Source organism: Seriola aureovittata, chromosome 9, assembly GCF_021018895.1.
Source record: "Seriola aureovittata isolate HTS-2021-v1 ecotype China chromosome 9, ASM2101889v1, whole genome shotgun sequence".
NCBI lineage: Eukaryota > Metazoa > Chordata > Actinopteri > Carangiformes > Carangidae > Seriola > Seriola aureovittata.
In genome coordinates this window covers 18,745,447-18,760,204 of record NC_079372.1, presented here as the reverse complement: position 1 = coordinate 18,760,204, position 14,758 = coordinate 18,745,447, and the positions used below count along the sequence as shown (strand labels likewise).

The 14,758-nt window shown below is 40.7% G+C and overlaps 1 protein-coding gene and 1 long non-coding RNA gene across 2 annotated transcripts in view; one reads left to right on the top strand and one right to left on the bottom strand.

Moving 5' to 3' along the window:
- LOC130175464 (V-set and transmembrane domain-containing protein 2-like protein) overlaps nucleotides 1-14,758 on the bottom strand; it is a 64,647-nt gene that overhangs the window by 36,199 nt on the left and 13,690 nt on the right. The window lies entirely within an intron of this gene.
- Nucleotides 4,653-8,387, top strand: LOC130175465 (uncharacterized). The gene is made up of 3 exons (XR_008828739.1): nucleotides 4,653-4,958; nucleotides 5,119-5,482; nucleotides 7,666-8,387. It is a non-coding gene; the product is annotated as an uncharacterized LOC130175465 (long non-coding RNA).

Here is a 14,758-nt window from a genome sequence, read left to right as displayed (position 1 = left end):
AGTATTTCCAATCTCATTAAAAAGCTGTTTGGCCTGAATGAAATGTGTAGGTTGTAAAATAAATCTTAAAAAAAAGTAGGAAAAAAAATCAGAAGAAAAGACAGGAAAGAAAAATCAAAAGCTACATTGAAAAGAGTATGAGGCAGAGCTAGTAGTTGAGGATGGACACAGACAGTGGAACAGCTGACATTTAGAGAGCTAACATGTTGATGACAGCCAGACTGAGGCCAACAACATCACCAGTCTGGAAATGGAGACACACTCTTGGGATGCAGGCTCCCCACTTCCTCTCACTGCAGCCACAGGGAAGAGCAATGATGCATGATACATACACAATGTGCTAAATATCAACAGCAACTAGAGCTGTGATTGTTATTGGTGTGGGTTTCATTTGATTCGAGTGCGTCAACAACAAAGAAGTTTAAAGATGCATCGATAATGTTTTAATGGTAAAAATACTTCAGCGCACTCTGCTCTCTTATTACACAACTCGTTTGGTTCAAATGGGAGTGTGTGAACATAGCAATTGTGGCACTGCTGAGGCATCATTACAAGTTAAATAGCTATGGTTGGAAGGTAAATATGAAACTTAACGTTCTGCACAATTATCTTGGAAGGTGCAACAAAAATAAAAACTATTTCTGTTTCTATTCAACCGGGTTGACTCCAGTACACCAACCTGCAAAAAAAATATTCTTAAACTGGAAAAATATCTTTTACTCTGCGAGATAAAATCCTTTAAAACAATATATCATGAATGTATAATATTTAGTCTAATGCTGTGTACTGTGTTTCTTATTGTGTCTATTGATGACATCACAATTATGTGACGAGAAGAACAAGTCAACAGCCTCCTCAGTGAAACGGCAACCTGTGAACTGTCCTTTTCTCTTACACCCGTCTCATCAACAAGCCTGACAGGTTTGGACGCGTCATTAAGAAGCTGTTCAGCCGTGGCAGCGACACACTTTCTCACGTTCTTCTGCTTTTTTAACACTTACTGTCATCTGTACTTTGTGTATCCCACGTGACACAGTGTTGGGAGGCGACTGTACGCTCGCTGTTAAACCATGAATTAAACCAGATACATTATCTTTCAGTTTAAAATGTAAATTTCATTGTATGTTTTCATTTATTGTGGCTACAACTTGCTGTTTTTTGTTTTAGCATGTGAACGACTGTGAGCCATTGTAGCTGCTGTTTGACCGCTGTCATATTCAGATGAATTTTATTCTTTACTTATTCATTTATTTTTAATTAACCTGTTATTTGATATATATATTAACTGTAAGGTAAACTGCAAAATGTACTTCCCCAGATGCCAATGTGATGTCCTCATATGACTCCTTTTGCCCAACCAATCATGCAAAACTCAAAAGGTATCTAATTGACAATGATTTAAATAAAATATATAAACATATTAAATCCTCATAGTTCAAAAACTGAAAATGTCCCAGACAAATGGTTTAATCATTTATCAGACTTGCCAGTGAAACTTGAACCCTGAAACTGCGATTTCGGGTTCTGAACTGTGTCTCGTAAAATGTTTGTCCGTTAATCTGAACCTACTGTACGTCATGAGTTTTGGGTGGTAATTAATTTTTCTGTGTTAGAATGTTTGTTTTTGTTTTTGTTTGTTTCATTCGAGTCCTGAGGATGTTTTGAAAAGAAGAATATCCCGCACACTGCTCTTTGCTGAGCATCATGATTTATTGATCATCCTAACCTTTCGGTCTCTCGACCTTTCATCAGAATAATTTTAAACACTTCTTACAACCATGATCAAAAATAGATAATGCTCCACCCATCTTGTGGGCCCAGGTGTGGGACAATTATTCTCCAGTGGAATTGACAGTAATGTGTGTGTACTCTTGTCGTGTTATATTCCTCATTCCTTGCAGCTTTCACAAGTCATGTAATTTGCCAAAGATCGATCTATAAAGTCTTTAAACTCCTTAGAGCATGACATGCCATGGGATCCCATCATTTAGGCAATCGGGGGATAACATTTGCAAATTAAATATCCAGTATACTTGTCTTCTATTAAGAATTTCATCAGTGTTACCACCTCTCTCAGGCACAGTCACCTTTTCAATGTCCTGGAACCTAAATGTGTGAGATGTCACGTTTAAAGTCATTAAAATGTAATTCTGCTGGGTAATCTCTATCATTTCTCCTTATGTTCACGTATTCTCTCTTTTAATGTTGTCTTACCAACATAGAGTAAGCCACAGGGCACAGTCCTGAATATTTCACAAAAAAAGCAAAAGGGTTAGAACAAATAAACTTTGCTTTTTCTAACAGATATATATGGGTTTCTCTTTTATCTCTTCAACAATCATTTTTACCCATTTAATAATCTTTTCACACCTCAGATTTATCTACACAAAATGCACTGTGGTTGAAAAAAAAACAAAAAAAACAAAACAAAACAGAACAATACCCATAAAGTCACAAGCTTTAACTTTAATCACCAAACTGAAAGTCCCAGCAGGTTAAAACTCGTGTGACCCGCGTCTCCACATCCATCTTCCTGCTGCACTGCTCTGCACGTCTGCGTACGTCTCCTCTCTCTACTCATTTCCATCCAGACTTGCCAGGCAGCTCCTCAGAAATAATTAGCGACTAACAAGTCTCTCACACGGCCTCATAACAAGCTTCACGCTCTAATAATGAGCCTCTACACACACAGTTCTGTGGTAAACAGCTGCCATCAGTTACACAGAGAACCTGCCTGAAGCCTTAAGCCCGAGCAAACCCAAAGACAAACCGAGCCTGAGCAAGCAGAATCCACAACATTGTTTTGTCTCTCTGGAAAACATTTGGGGTTTTTTGAGGATTCTCTAATGAGAAATCACGAACGGATTCACTGTAGAAAGACACAGTTGGAATACGCTGTTCCTGTTGCCTATTCATAAGTCTACAATACTTTCATCAGCAGTCCAAACAACAGAATGAAATAATGTGTTTCCACAGCATAAAACATGTAAAATAGTTTGGGGGTAGGGGAATTGAAAGATGCCGTTTCAAAACGTTGACCTTTCTGAGAAGGAGCCAGCTTTTCCCTCCAAAGCCAACTTCCTCGCCTTTTCAACACTTGTGGAGAGGCAGTTAATCCCACCCATCCCGCTATTTGTCATGTACTTAACGTGGTTTTCCAAGTGGTGCAGATAATCTGAGCATTTGAGTAACAAATTTGAGAGGATCAAGGGAACTTTCTGTGTAAATACAGAAAATCTCATTCTCATTTCTGAAGAATTAACCCGCCTCTGCGGCCGTGTACGGTGTAACTCCTACCTGTCGTCTATCATCCATCATCTCCGGCTGCTCCTGCGTCGCTCTTGACAAACACTAAAAATACATCCTCAGAAATATAATGTGTCGGTACTCACCCCGGGTGACGACATTATTTTGGGTTTTCAGGTGTTATTGAGGAGGACCTTTCATGGTGAGGTGTGTAATGATTTTTTACAAGTCTGGATGAAAATGCCCCGCGGGGTGTTTGCGGTCAGGGCGGCAGGAGCTGAGCTAACTAGCCATTAAACAGTGATGGATGATACGAAGGTTTAAACAAGCCATGTGAAAATGCCATGGTGTTTATGAGCGGCGCCTTGGCGTTCATGAGGGTTTGTAAAATTGACACGACTTGCATACAGAGTCTCGAAACTCCGTAAAAGACGCCAACGTTGGCAGGAAACATTTACTGTCATTCAGTTATTCAAACTTGAAAGCTTCTGTTGTGTTTTTACTCTCTATGAAACCAAAGCAGAGTCTAATGCAACTTTAAATACATGTGACAAAATAATCTCAGCTCAGTGGTTCACTTACTGGCTTTTTATGGAGCTTTCGGCTGCATCTAAAGAGTGGAGTCAGTGGCCGGCTGAAGAAAGATCAAGTTGAGGTTATTTTGCCACACAAATCCTCCAATAAACGACCCATAAAACCTATTTTGTCATTTGTCCCTACACTCGGATACGACCCATTGGCGCATACCTGCTTTCGGCTCTTTGTCGTCATGGAACAATAATAAACGGAAAGTTATGGTTGTGGATAAAAGAAACAATGATGACTTTCAGTTTCAGACGATATGAAAGTCCCGTGTTTTATTGACTTTGTCGCATCGTAATTACTATGACCGTTAGAGATCGCCTAACAATAAAACATAACTGTGGGTTGTAATAAGCTGCGTGCACAGACGACCTATGGGCTCATGTTTTACAGGAAAGTCTCTACTGATCCCAGGGTCAAGAATCAACTTCCATGTTCTAAATTCAGATATATTTTAATAGCCAGCGTGGAGGGAGCTTTATCTGTGCATAACATTACATTCATTTAGCTGACACTTATGCTCTTTAGGTAACTTATAGTAAGTGCATTCAGCCTTTGTACGATGCATTTGCCTCTTAAATCTAAAATCCAGGTAATGTTCGGTGTTACAGTACTAGTGGGGTTAATGGGTGTATGTATAAGCAAGTGTGATAGAAAGATTAAAATATGTGATAACACTTGGAAGTATACATTTATGTTTATGTACTGTATGGTGATATTCTCATGTTTTATGTTAGCATGATACCAACCTATGCTATATCTGATCTTACGTATCAAGGCATTATGAAATTGCTTCCTGTGTACTAATAATAATAATAATAATATATTTATATACATGTACATGTACATTCAGTATGTGCACAGCTACTCATAGACACGCCTGCATGTGGAGTTGTTTGAAGTCTACAGTGTCTCTGCTGCTACAGTATTTCTGCAGTATTCCTCCTCACACGGCTGCTTCTCCACAATGGCTCAATTTTCGTGTCTCCACCATTCCAGTGTGCTATACCACACAGCAATTAAAACACCTTGCAAAACAACCAGTCAATGAGAGATAAATCCATTTCCAAGGTGAATCTATAGCAGCAGCTCCCAGCAGACGCAGAAAAACCACTGCGGAAAGTGGAGAGGTACAGTCATGTTTGCAACAGTACAACAACAAAAAACACAAAATACCCAGAACCAAACAAGCTTCTAACAAATCTTTTTTTTTTTTCCTTTTTAGTTCTAAAATAAAGCACAATCTTGTCTTTTCTTTTGGTGTTATTGCAGTATTCTTATTTTCTGCAGGCAGCAGTGCAGCCATGGGAGGAGGACTAGTTCCAGAGAAGAAAGCAGAAGAGGAGACGATGAAGTCACAGGGAAGAAGAGGCAGAAAGAAAGAAACAGGCCCTGCAGAAGTCACAACAGGGAGCATCTTTCTTCCTCTGCCTCTTTAAAAGCTGCCTCCACCAGCCTATTCTCCTGGGCCAGGCAGCGGCGGCAGAGGGGAGACATAGCAGGAGAGGAACAGGAGATATCAGCACTCAGTATCTAATCTCCCTACCCTCTCTAATGCACCCTGGAGTATCCTCTCCAGCACCGACACAGGCAGATAGATAGGAGTCGACAGCTGCACAGGCTAAAACCCAGCATCCGAGCTTTACTGCTCGAGGTAAGCTTTCCCTGTTGGGCCTGACTCTGAACAGAAGGGGGGCACGTTTGTGGGCTGGAGGAAGGATGGTTTAAGAAAGGCTGAATCAGCTGGGTTGGTTTCAAGTCTTATAGAAATAGTCTACCTTACCAAGAAATTTAAAACAAGCACAACATCCTGTCATTTAGGTAACATTTGCTTCCAGTGCAGTTTGTACATCTTTTTTGTGAGCGACAGTGTCAGCATCTTTGAGTACAGTAAGTCAAACAGGTACAGCACCTCTACGAGTAAACAGATGACGCTTTTCCCTCACAGGAGATTGTAGATACATGTAGATTTGCATTGCAAATCCCAGTGTCGATCTGTGTAACTTGTTAAAAACATGACTATACCCATCTCTGCTGGATGACTACAGTAACTAAGCAGAAAATAAATAAGAGGAATCCGAGTTACCTTGAAAACCACAGCTGCTTGGATTTAAATAACCCACTTCTTTAAAAGTTAATTCCTCTAGAAATCCTAATTTGTTCCACATTATTTAGCTCTTTACAAAACATCCTAAAAAAAGAATTTACTAGAAATAATTAGGAGACATTGTACCTCTAAAATAAAGTGTTGCAAATTATTTCTTTCGTTAAAGAGTAAATAAACACCTGTGCTAGCAGCTCTGTGAGGCTGCACAGTGATGCCTTGAAAAATGCTAACGTCAGCATGCTAACATGCTCACTATGACAGTGCCAACATGCTGATTTTATTAGCAGACACTATTTTTTTTACCATGTTCACCATCTTAGTTTTAACATGCTAACATTTGCTAATTAGCACTAAACATGAAGCACAGCTGAGGAAGTTTTGTCGACCTAAACGGCACCACGTCGCCGTGGAAACCAACTGGGAGAGCTATAGAGAGTCTCTCAGGACCTGAACTGGGACGCCAGCATCTCATGAATCCAGGTGGCGTTCATCAGGGGGAAACAAGTGATTTAAGACAAGTTTGTGCAGTTAAGAGCGTTTGCTAAAGATTCAGGATACATGCAAACTAAATATCTGCATGAGACCCAACATTCAGAATACTACAGTGAGAATCTTTGTATGTTTAACTACGGTGTAAGTTTCTTTGGGGATGGGTGAGAATCCTGCCCTCACTTTTACTATTTCAGGTTTTTTTTCTCACTAAAATCTGTTTTTTTTTGTTGATGATGGAAAAGACGAGTTGATAAAACTGTTGACGTGCTCATCTGATTTGCACTCAGAGCAATAATAAGCTCAATGATGCAGCAGCAAGTGGTGCAGTGAGCACTCATTTTTTAAATCTTTTTTGCCCCGGGTGTCGCCTCTCAGGATACATACAGTCTGCCATACCTTGCTGGCAGAGGATGGAGCATGGTAATACCTACAAACATTAAACAGGGTAGAAAATGTGCTGCACCACCTCTGCATGTTTTTTGGATACAACCCCCCCCCCCATAATTTATTGTGTATTTTTAGTTACAATTAATCAGCATGTGAAGATGAAAATATTCTCACAGGCAGCGAAGCACTGTGCTCCTTATACATGCAAATACAGCAGCATCTATCATCGCTAGCGACGTGATTTCAAGCAGCGTGCATTAACAAAACATAAGGGGCTTTTCAGTATTTCTATTTACTTGTTTATTTATTACACAACCTATTGTGGAAAGTGCAACAACCAATTTCTTTCTTTCTCCAAAAAAACAAACAGAGGAAGACAAACGTACGCTCGGATTGCCTGAAAGGACTTAGGCTAAGAAAGATGAATCTGATTCTGACGATGGAGGCAGAGAAAAAGGTTCAGGCGGTATCTGGAGTTTTGAGGTCTGGGTACAGGCGACATTTCAGGAATGAAATATGTGATGAATCGGATGTTTGTTAATGGTCATGTAGTTATGGAGCTGTTTGAATGGAGCCATTATCTGAAAGCCAGAGCTGAGACAGCCTTTGTGTCCAAAGCTGGAGGCACACAGGCAGCAACAGGGAGAAGAGGAGGAGGGGGAGGTGGTGGTGGTGGTGGTGGTGGTGGTGGTGGGGTGGAGGGCTTGTTGGTAGACAGGACAGCTGGAACCAAGCCTCCTTGTCTGGCAGGGAATGGCGAAATTCCCTTCCACCGAAAATCACAACTCCTTCTTCCCCTTCTCCTCCACCTCATTCTCTTTTCCTGCTTCTGTCTCTCTCTCTCTCTCTAGCTCTTCCTCATCCTCCTCCTCCTCCTCCCTGCAGGTTACCATTGTGCGAGCGAGGCTCTCGTGGGGCGAGCTGACAGTACAGATAAACGAGTGAACTGGCTTGTGGGATGCACGCGCACACACCTTCGCACACGGAGGAAACACGCCCTTACACTATCTTTACAACAGCCTCTAAATCAAAGAACATATTCCTGCACACATACAACACAAAATGGGCTTTGGAGAGGAAACATACAGTCAAAGGAGGTCAGATTCTCACACACACACACACACACACCAGATGTATAGGCAGTCACAGGAGCTTTACCAAAAGGCCTCCTTTAGGCTCATTTTCCTCTCTGCCTCTATTAAGGCTGACGTTGATGAATGACAGAGATTACAGGACAGACTGCCACTTAGCTTCATCACAGAATGAATGTAATCAAACGCAGAGACACGGGGAGCAGCCAGGGAACTCGACAAGATGGAGGCGGGAAGGGTAACACAACACACAGCGTGAGAGTCCGCCTGTAAGAAAGCGAGCAAAAGAAGTGCTTCAAATATCACACCTCTGGCAGACGTTTTTCAGGGACGTTTTTTTTGTCGGACGACCAAAACGGTTGAAATGTTGTCTCCACTGCACACGTGTTTTTTTTCCTCTGATTTTGAATAGATGTTGTACATTTTTTTTATATTAATCTGTCACTTTGTTTGAACCAACCATCTGCCGTGAGCCATTTTCAAATCTCACCTGCGGTTCAGCAGCTGTCTTTCATTCAGGTGCTTGAATTATGTAAATAAAAAAAAAAAAAACAACTTCTTCCTGTATTACTTTTCATTCAGCTCCTGAAACTTGTGGTCATCCATGCTCACCTGTGTGTCTGTGACATCACAGCTCACCTGTCTGTGTGTCTGTGTCGCTCAGGATGCTGCGCTGACAGCATTTTCAGAATAAAATGATGCCCGATATTAACGAATAAATCAGCTGGACAAGCTGTGGCTAATTTGATTATAAATAATTAATTTCTTAATGACCCATATTCAGTAATAACTCCAATCATGGAGAAGAGAAGGGATGGCATGAAATAGAAAATATTTCTCGAACTAATGAATTGGATTACAGAACATTCTCAGCTGTCATGCTACTTACACTTTGGTTCTTTTTTTAAATTATTATTATTTTTTTTTTTTTAAAAAGTACCCGATGTCTCAATTCGCTTTCAGAGGCATTTTCATGAGTGAAACATCAGGAGATGCTTCGATCCACCTTTATATTTCAACATTTCTTTATGTAATTCTACAAAAAAGTACAGTATGATCATTATATATTCATCTTAATTTAGTTTTATTTTGAAAAAAATACACATGGACAAAATTGCAATACATGTAGTTGTGCATAAACCTGACCACATTCTGACCAGTAAAATGTGTTGTGCTGAAATTACCTGTTGACTTTTCCTATTCATCTTTATCGCAATAGTTTTAAAACTTTACATATTTAAAGTTCATTTCATTAATTCCAGCGTTTAAATAAATAAACAATTTGCCCACCGGCTTAACAACTCAGGAAAAACAGCACAACACTAACACTTTTAAATGTTGATTAGCATGTCAGTTATCCAAATAACCAGGGATTGGGATAACTGTCAAATGACTTGAATCGACATCAAGGAAAAACAAACGGCTGGGGATTTGGATAATGAACAAACAGTTTTAATTAGGATGTAAAACTGTGTTTGTGTTCAGAGACTTTAGTTCAACACAGACGCCTGAGCTGAAAAGACTCGTGTGTTCGAGGAGATCACTAAAATCACTGACCTGTGGTAAATAAAAGGCGTCCATTGTAAAAAAAAAAAACGTTTTAAAAATAAAAAAATCAGAGAGATGAACGGTTAACATGGTTTTCCTGTTCCAATATGTCGGAGTCATATACAACAGGGCTTTGGTCTGAAGCTGTCAACTGCAAGATAAAGGCTTTGAGATAGTGCAGTTCACACTCGTCTGATAGTTCAGATAGTGTTTAGATTCATTTACTTGCAGTGCAGTCTTACTTGTTTCAAGAATTTTTAATTCATTTGAAGTTATTTTTCATCAAAAACAAAACAAACAAATAAAAAGAAGAAAGAAAATAAAAGAAGACATGACATAAGGTGATTTACATATGAAACAGCTCCTTTCCTCCAGTGGATGGATTCAGCATACTGATGCTTCACCTGTGAGGGGTCTGGAAAGAGTTAGTGGATCTTTAACTTGTTAATTCGTCCTCATTGAGTTCTGTGCTGCGTGCTCATTATAGATTTGCCTCTAGTCAACCCTTTGCTAAATGCCATCCTCCCTTCGGCCCCGTCTTTGCTCTCCTCGTTCACATCACAGCAACCAATAAACAAGAAATGCCATTTAAAATTTGGGGTGAGGCTGTGACTCTTAAGAAATGGCATTTGAAAAAGAAGAGAAATTATAGCCACAAGGTGAGCTCCAGACCTGCCTCCGTCTCATTTCAGAAGAGTAAACAGGAAACAGTCTCCCAGGGTTGCACACAATTGTAATAAGACCACAGTCAATGAACCAACATTTAGTATCACTTTAGCAGGAGCCAAGCCGTTAACTTTTGTGCATAGTTGTTAGATTTGTCAGTAAGAGTTGAAAGTACGTGGCGTTCAGGTGTTTCAGTAGGTGAGGTCAGTCAGTGAGTGACTGGCTACAATGGGATCTCTCTTGCCTTGTTTGGAGAGGCACACACTTTCTTATCAGATGCCTGAACGCTGCACAGCCATTTGTAAAATTATGAGTGAGGAAAAACTACTCGACATTCACTGGTAAGATGTCACAGCAACAATTTAGTTATTCTCGCCAAGACCGGAAAACATAACGCTCACGTTACAAAGTCCTCCATCAGGAAAGTGAGCTGGCTGTTTTTCATTGGCCAGATAAAATAATCCACAAAGCCGTCTGCGTTGGGACACCCACCTCATTCAAATGGATGAAGAGGCGACATTTTTTTACCTAGCCTTGTGTCTGCGAGAACACGGCCTTATTACTCTGAGATGTGATAACATTCACACTTGGGAACTGAATTGTTGGTGCTCTTCTTCATCTGAACGCATTTTCAGTCACAAAGAAAATGAAAAAAAAAAAAAAAAAAACCTGCTAGTCTTTGTGTCATCTAATGAGAAAATCACAGTGATATCCAGCAGTGGGTGGACAGAGGACACTGACTTTGAATGCAACACTGGCGCTTGTTATGAGTCTGGCAGGGGGCTGTAATTTATTCGACATCCTGAAAGCAAAGCTGCAGATTCATAGCCTGAACTGTTTCGATTTTGATCCAGTATAAATATCTAGTAACACACTTTGCTTGTGATAAACTGGTTGTACAAACTGAGGAGAGGGAAGCATAATTTTCAAATAACTGTGCGGTCTCAGTTCAGTGCAACTAACAAAATCAAACTAAAAAAACACCTCAGGACTCCAGACAGCAGCACAAGCAGCTGAGCAGGAAAAAGATGAACATGGCCTACTTTCCAAAACTTAGCCAGAATTTTTTTAAAACAAATCACATTTGATTAATCAGAGGTGAAAAAAAACAACAACAAACTCTTTGCCTGTGATAGGCGAGTGTGTGGCCTGCCTGCATCAACACTGGATCTTTTCATCTTCACGGCGGCTGCCACATCCGTGACACTTCTGCCACATTAACACGTGTAGAAAGAGAGGAAAAAGAGGAGGATGAGAGAGGAGTGAGACACAGCCAAAAAAGACCAAAAAAGACAAAAAAGAAAAGAAAAAAAACACAGGCAGAGAGCATGACTTTGACACGGCAAATTAAAAAAGAATAACAGGCAAGAAAAGTGTCACATCTAATAGGGACACGACACATCAAGCCTCCTCTGAGACGCCGAGCTATCACACCGGAACAAGTCTCTCTAAAAACAGAACGAGCGGCGTCTTCGCGGCGCTAATCAGAGCCGACGTTGGGAATACAACTCCTCGGTTGTAATCTATTTGCAGCAGCGACGCTAAGCTTCATTTGGAGAGAGATTTCATTTGCAGCGAGGCCCTGTTTGTCTTTCTGAAACTACAATTTGGTTGAGCTAATGAGCTTGACATATCGCACAGCTCAGGACAACAGCAAGACATCAGAGCTTATCAGGGGCTCACTGTTACAGGCACAATCACATTTAATCTAGTTGAAAGAATTACATTTTCAAATCTAATCTAAATCTAATGAGACGTGCACCAAAGCATGTAATCAGAATTAAAGTATTCTGACGTGGCTGACATGGTGACACGTCTGCATGTGAATTTAAAGTCTCCAATAAAAACTTTGAGTTTAATTCTGTCCATTTTTGACTGAACACCTGTAGAAAGATCATCAAGTATCCACGGTCAGAACAGGCTGCAATAATATATGTCCATTAGCTGGTGATTCTCCTATTAAGACCACAGCACCGCCACAGTCTCATCTGAAACAGCCTGGTCTGCTCCATCGGAGGTGATCAGGTCTTTTCTGATTCGCCTTCAGCAAACTGGTTTACACCAGTAAGTGATTTCACCTCACTGCGTCCAGGCAACAGATACAATCTGACTCATAACAGTTTGTTTTAAGTCCCTGAAAACAGCTGCTAAATCAACCTCAACTCAGTGTCCATTTACTTGCTTGTTCTTGTGCTTTAAATTGTATCATGGTCTTCATGAATGAACCGTGACTTTTAGAGCCACCGTGGAGAAGAAGATCCAAAGGTATACATCTACAGAGAATGAACTCCATCTGCTGGGTGAGGGCAGTGTGATACGGTAGATGCTGCTGTGTAAGTTAAACACACAGTATGTAACTTCTCCTGCGCTCGACCAAAACATTAACAAAAGACCGGATTGGGTGACATCGTGAAATAGCGTGGGATCATGGGAGTTGTTGTCTTCACCACCATTTGCTGTAAGTTTCTGCCGGTTTGGATTCCTTCAGTGTTTTTTGTTCAAGGTTTTTACCTGGAGCCGAATTATCCGCAGAGGTCTCTATATATATATAATATATATAACATAGGTCTAGTCATTTTTATAACTTTAATCGGTCTTTTTCTGGACTAGTTAAAGAATAGTTCCTGTTTATTACAACCTGTTTTCTCTTTGTTCCTTCCAGTGTTTCTATTAGTGATTGAAACCAGGATTATCCTTTAATACACTTACACTTTTGAAAGAGTACAAAACATCAGATCTGGTCCATACAGACACAGTGCTGAAGCTGCAATGATCAACCAGCTCCACATATCTTGCTCCACGCTCACCTGTATGAGTCACTTTTATGACTCAGCTGAACTGACATAACCGTGTGACTCAAGGGACTTTGAGGGACATTTTATTTGGGCCTGTTTTCAAAACACTGTAAGCTTATTAAAGCACTTTCTCATAATGGCAGATGTAATGGATGCATGCACATGGTTGACTATATATTCCAGCACAAATCAAAAGGTTTACAAATAGTCACCCAAGTCAAACAATGACATGGGATGAAAGATGATGCAAATATGTTATGGGCCATTAAAAGTCAATACAGTGTGTATAGCGTAGTGATGATGTGCAGTGACTGCAGAAGATGCTGCTGTTGCCAGTGCAGAGCCAGCAGGGGACCAATTTGATTCTGTGGCCTATGATGAGGAGGATGATGCCACTTTTGCAAAAATCCGGTTGTCTCACGCATGTTGCACCAACACCATTTTGAGAACATGAAGACCTTTTGCTGAAAGCATGCTGGGAAGAAGGCAAAATGGCCACTGAAGTCAAACCGCAGCGAAGACGAGCAAAGCCAAGAATCCTGAGAGAAGAAATGAGCAAACGTCTGAGCCTGCTGGGTAAAGCTTCTTCCAGTCAAAAGGTGATTTGATATGCAACATCTTCTCCTCACTAATCTCTTAGTGGCTTCAGCACTGAGTGGTTTCATGGTTAAAGTATCCCTCTAGTAGCAATTCAGCTGGATATGCAGCATGCTCTCATCACTGATAACATGCCATGTTCAGGGCTGTGTAGCTCAAACATTAAGGCTGCATCCTCACTGTTCCTCTGTGAGCTGCACAGCCAGACGCAGACAGAAAATCCACCCAGGGGATGGTTGAGCACAGCTCTGAGCGGCCTCAGTACGTCTCAGCTATGAAATGCCTGGGACTCCCTTTTTAGTATTAAGGTGCTTTTCTGCCCAATCTCCGTGGAGCCAGCTGTCACCGTCCCACAGAGGCCTGGTATGGGTAAAAATGTCTACCTCATTTCTAATCATTTCAACATACAGAGAAAATTATTCCTTGAAGACATACTGTCGGGAACATGTAGGAAAATATGCTTATTTGCTTTCTTGTCAGAACTCTCCCAAGAAAATTGACATGACTCCCGGGGGGGGGGGGGGGGGGGGGGGGGGGGGGCGCTTCACTTGAGTCAGGCTAGCTGTTTCCCCTTGCTTCTAGGGTTGCCATATATCCTGTATAATACGGGATCGTCCAATATTTAAAAATATAATGCTGCATCCAGTATTGATTGAATATGGGTTGCAAATTGACCCGTATTTTTGTACACGTCATTTCATTTATAAACCATGTCCTCAAAGTGCTGTGAATAATGTCACATCAAGTAAAAACTAAACCAGTTTTTAGGCAAGAAGTGGATTGGAGAAGTTTATCCATGACCGGTAGTCTGACAAGTTCTGTGTGCTGTGAGAAAATACACGTCACACATGACGTCAGCGTCAATGGTTTGCCTTCTACAGGTAAAGACAGCAGTGCGGCGTCTTGGTGGTTTACCTGGTAGAGTGCATTGGCTGCAAGACTTCCCCCGGTATAGCCTATGTTTTATTAACTGTATATTGCCAACTGTATATAATAGTATTTATTAGCCTATGTTATACAATAGCCAAAATAGAATACAAGGCAATAATCAGAAAAATTGATCATGCTACTATCCCATCTATTCACTTAGACTTAAAGACCTTCTTCATATAGAAGGTGGCAACCGTACTTGCTTCTAGTCTGTATGCTAAACTACGCTAATCTAACGCGTCTCAAAAGGTCTAGTTAATCCTTAAATCTTGTCAGAACTCTACACACTAAGTTTGTACAAGCGGTGTAAAGAAATT